Genomic DNA, 5,512 nt, shown 5'->3' with positions numbered 1-5,512 from the left:
TGTGGTTGGTAAGCAAGCTACTTACCACACAGCCACTCCTGCACCTTTATTCACATTGTTTTGAGTTAATCATGGATTATCTCATAGCTTCAAGAGTTTGATGATGGAGTAATTTATTTTTAGATTAACATTATAGAATAAGTGTGAGAAGCTAGATCTAGCCAGTTTGAACATAAAGCAGGTGGAATATTTTAGCTGGTTTAAACACTAAAGGGTTAAACCAGCCATATCTGGCCAAAATATTCTGCCTGCCTTATGTTCAAACTGGCTAGATCTAGCCTCTCACACCTACCATACAATGCCATTCTAAAAATAATCAATCATAGGCGGAGGAATGGCTGTGTGGTAAGTAGCTTGCTTACCAACCACATGGTTCCGGGTTCAGTCCCACTGCGTAGCACCTTGGGCAAGTGTCTCCTACTACAGCCTCGGGCCGACCAAAGCCTTGTGAGTGGATTTGGTAGACAGAAACTGAAAGAAGCCTGTTGTATCTATGTATATATATATATGTGTGTGTGTGTGTGTGTGTGTATATGTTTATGTGTCTGTATTTGTCCCCCACCCCCAACATCGCTTGACAACCGATGCTGGTGTGTTTACGTCCCCGTAACTTAGCGGTTCAGTAAAAGAGACCGATAGCATAAGTACTAAGTTTACAAAGAATAAGTCCTGGGGTCAATTTGCTCGACTAAAGGTGGTGTTCCAGCATGGCCACAGTCAAAATGACAGAAACAAGTAAAAGAGTAAAAGAATCACATCATCAAAATTTTGACAATTCATGATTAATTCAAAGCAATGTGAATAAATAAGCATTACATTTACCAAAATAATTTGAATGCTAAAGGATTAATAGCATGAAGAAGTAACCTGGGTTCTGTAGTGTAAATACACAAATAAATTTACACACAGGAGAAAGCACACAGCCTCTCATTTGCAAATATGTTTTTGCGACTGAAAAAATAGCCCAGGTTCCGTTGCAAAGTGTAAATACAGAAATAAATTTATACATACGAAAAAAAGCACCCAGCATTTCGTTTGCAAGTGTCATTGTGTTATTTTGACCAAAGTAACACAGAGCATAGTGTCATCATCATCATCATTTAACACCTGCCTTCCATGCTGGCATGGGTTGGACAATTCGACAGGAGCTAGCCAGGCAGGAGCCTGCACCAGACATCTGTGTCTGTTTTAGAAATAAATTTACACATGCAGAAAAGCACCCAGCATTTTATTTCCAAGTGTCATTGTGTTATTTTGATCACCAGGTTCTGGAGCATAGAGCAAACACTGAAATAAATTTACACATGCAGAAAAGCACCCAGCCCCTCGTTTGCAAATGTCATTGTGTTATTTCAACCACTTGTGACTGCTGAACAAAGATGACACACCAGTCAACTACATGCTATGTTATCCTCACCACATTAGTTGATTGCAATGAGCGAACATTTTTAGCCTTTTCTGCAAGATGCATTCAATAGCGAAAAGAGTAGAGATTGTGGAAACACAAGTGAGAATAGGCTACATTATACCATAGAACCTGGGCTACTTTTTTGTGTGCCACCCTTATATAAATGGAAAAGTCCCTGGCTTTAAGAGTGTCATGAAAGGCCTGGTTGGAGGCCCAGCTTTCTCACTTCTAAAGGGCTTAGAAAAACTGAAAGACCACTACAATAAGTATGTGAATCTGTGAGGGGGATATATTGAATAAAATTATAATTAACTGATCCTCCTGTATTTTCTCTCACCCAAAGCCAAGAACTCTTCAGCAACCCCTTGTACCGTTATATAAGTGGGAATGCTTCTTTGCAATCTCTTGGAAAACATGTCTGGACTAGGGTCTTAAGGAATAATATTACACTGTCTTGGAACAGGTAAGAGTTGAAGATAAGAAGGGTATCAGACCATAAAAATCACTGAATCCTGTTCAACCTATGCAAGCATAGAAAAGTGGAGGTTGAAAAAGATGATTATAATGAAGAAACTAACTTATATTCTCAATATGGGTGAAGAGAGCCTGTAAAATTTTGAGGTGCAAAGCGAGGGGAACTGGAATAACCAGTTAGGAAGCAGTAATTTAGAAAACAACCAACATGAAAGGAATAGAGTATGATGCATGCATATGAATGGCAATTCTACATGGTAGTGAAATGTGGGCCCGCAGTGCAGAAGATATGGGAAAGCTAGAGAGGAATGAGGCTAGTTTGCTCTGCTGAATGTGTAATGTAAGTGTACATGTGTGAGAGAGTATTAGTGTCTTGAGAGAGAAGTTAGGCACAAGAGTAATAAGAGCTGTACAGGCCCTGTACAGGCCCTGTACAGGGATGGCGTTAGTAAGGTTAAGGTTGGCAATGAGTATAGTGAAGAATTCTGGGTAGAAATAGGGGTCCACCAAGGATCAGCCTTCAGCCCCCTCTTATTCATCATAGTCCTCCAGGCAATAACAGGAATTCAAGACAGGTTGCCCCTGGGAGCTCCTTTATGCTCTCATAGCAGAATCATTACCAGAACTAGAAGAAATTTCAGGTGTGGAAGCAAGGTTTAGAATCGAAGGGCCTTAGAGTCAATGTTGCAAAAACCAACGTCCTAGTAAGTAGGAAGGCGAACACATCACAAACCCCTTCAGGTAGATGGCCCTGCTCGATCTGTAGAGAAGGTGTAGGCAGAAACTCCATAAGATCTACCCAGTATAAGCTATGGACGCATAAGAGGTGCAGCAACATCAAAGGAAGGTTAACCAGGAAATAGCTTTTGTGTGCGGCAGATGTACAAGGACAATAAACACCAAAGATGCTCAGAAAACTGATTCCATCACATGCCAGGAGAAACTAGAAGTAGGGGTGGATGCTCAGAGAGTGTTGCCACTAGAATAAGAATAGCCTGGGCAAAGTTCAGAAAGCTCCTACCTCTACTGGTGACAAAGGGCCTCTCGCTCAAAGTGAAAGGTAGATTGTATGTTGCATGTGTATGAACTGCCATGCTTCACGGCAGTGAAACATGGACTGTGACTGCTGAAGAATGCATAGGCTTGAAAGAAATGAAGCTAGACTGATCTGCTGGATGTGTAATGTCAGTGTGCACACATGACAGAGTGTAAGCGCCCTGAGAGAAATGTTGGACACAAGAAGCATCAGATGTGATGTGCAAGACAAACGATGTGCTGGTATGGCCATGTGCTGTGTATGGATAAGGAGAGCTGTGTGAAGAAGTGTCACTCCCTAACAGTGGAAGGAACCCGTGGTAGAGGGAAACCCAGGAAGACATGGGATGAAGTACTGAAGGACGACCTCAGGACACTGAACATTTCAGACAAGATGACAAAGGACTGAGATAACTGACACCTTGCTGTACTCAAGAAGACATGTCCTCCACAGCAGAAGTGTTAAGGTCACATATCCTGGTGAAGAGGATTGACTCACAAGAGACCTGTGCTGGTGCCACATAACAGGCACTAGTACCAGTGGCACATAAAAAGCACCCAACACACACTGTAAAATGGTCGTCGTTAGGAAGGGCATCCAACCATAGAAACCAAGCCAAATCAGACTGGAACCTGGTGCAGCTTCCCAACTCTGGTCAAACCGTTCAACCCATGCCAGCATGGAAAACGGATATTAAAGGATGATGATGACGATGAATAGAGTCATTTGGAATAAAATTAGCATCAAGAGACTATGTGACTTCTAAAACTGCGGAGATCGGAGCTTACACTCATCACTAATTTACAAAAAGTGACCCCAAAGGACCAGCCAACGCTTAGCATAAACCGCTATTGTCCACACCGTAACACACACTCTCCTCATAATATCAAGTTCTCTATACAATAATAACTAAAAAACTATATTCAATGAAAATTTTTTCAAGGGAGAGAATTAAGAAGTTACCTCCCTTCAGCAGTTAATCTGAAATTCTTTGCAGTTTTTTTTATCTTACTGTTATTCTTCAGTTTTCTTTTCCTCACACAAGAATATATTTCATATAAGAGATATATACTAACAGTAGACACAGCATGGCCGAATGGTTAAGAAATTCGCTTCGCAAGCAAGAGGTCTTGGTTCAATTCAACAGCGTGGATTCTTCAGCAAACGTCATTCTCTACAGCTTCAGATGACGTATCTTGTCATTGAACCTAAGTATAGTAATCCCTCACCATATTGTGGTTTATTATTTAAGCTTACGTCTATTCCTTCGTGGTGTTGTCTTGCATTTATAATAAAATAAATATAAACAGATTATAAAAATAATAAAAAAATATACACTACAGTAGTTTCTACTTCCATGTATTTTCACCGACCACGGGTTTTTTTTGAACAACACACGCGATAGTCGAGGGATTACTGTAGATGGAAACTATAGAGAAGCCCATCGTGTGGATTGTACTGGTAATTCAAACTTTACAGTCTTGTCATATGCTGAGTCAAACATTAAGAATACACAGGACTGTGGAATACTCAGCCACTTATATATTTAATTTGGGTAATGAAACAACTAATACCTCATAATCAAACAACAGTAACCCACCACCATACTATTAAAACACTATTGGCATAACTATATGCTCTATACCCATGGACTTTGTTTCCTCCCAACTTTGAGAAGAATGAGTATTTTTTAATGATATTTTCTTCAAGTATGTTTCAAATGGTGTAGATTACTACATAAACTAATATTGTTTGTTCCATGGCTGAATGGTCAGCAACTAAACTGGCTTCTGCACTTGAGGAGCTTGTGAGGAAAGTGTTTGGAGATTCAGCAAGACTAAATAGAAACCACCCCAATATTTCTGTCAAGAAAACACGAGAAAGTCAAAGCGAATTAATGCTATCCCTTGATCTGATGGGCGAAATTGCACAGAGTCAGGAAGACAATGATACATGACAACAACAATGATGAGATTGCGACTATATTAGAATTTGATGCTTGGAAAAAAAAAAAAAAAAAAAAACGGCGCAGGAGTGGCTGTGTGGTAAGTAGCTTGCTTGCCAACCACGTGGTTCTGGGTTCAGTCCCACTGTGTGGCACCTTGGGCAAGTGTCTTCTACTATAGCCTTGGGCCTACCAAAGCCTTGTGAGTGGATTTGGTGGACGGAAACTGAAAGAAGCCTGTCGTATATATGTATATACATATATATATATATCTGTGTGTGTGTTTGTCCCTCCAACATCGCTTGACGACCGATGCTGGTGTGTTTATGTCCCCGTAACTTAGCGGTTCGGCTAAAGAGACCGATAGAATAAGTACTAGGCTTACAAAGAATAAGTCCTGGGGTCGATTTGCTTGACTAAAGGCGGTGCTCCAGCATGGCCGCAGTCAAATGACTAAAACAAGTAAAAGAGTAAAGAGTATACATCATGTATTTTGAATTTATTCCCTGAAATGTATTGATGATGTCAATTACAATTATGCAAAGTTCATCTGTGTGAGATATACCCCCCACCCACCAGTTTTTAAAAAAAATAACATTAAATTCCGATAAAACTGAAATATACTTTGTACATTTCAATTGTATCAAAA

The 5,512-nt window shown here is 40.2% G+C and overlaps 1 protein-coding gene across 1 annotated transcript in view; it reads right to left on the bottom strand.

Annotated features, from left to right (window-relative positions):
- LOC106872619 (regulator of telomere elongation helicase 1) overlaps positions 1 to 5,512 on the bottom strand; it is a 76,576-nt gene that overhangs the window by 870 nt on the left and 70,194 nt on the right. The gene's annotated exons all lie outside the window — the stretch shown is intronic.

The sequence above is a fragment of the Octopus bimaculoides genome, chromosome 14 (genome assembly GCF_001194135.2).
Source record: "Octopus bimaculoides isolate UCB-OBI-ISO-001 chromosome 14, ASM119413v2, whole genome shotgun sequence".
In the NCBI taxonomy this organism is placed as follows: domain Eukaryota; kingdom Metazoa; phylum Mollusca; class Cephalopoda; order Octopoda; family Octopodidae; genus Octopus; species Octopus bimaculoides.
This window is presented reverse-complemented; position numbering and strand designations above follow the sequence as displayed.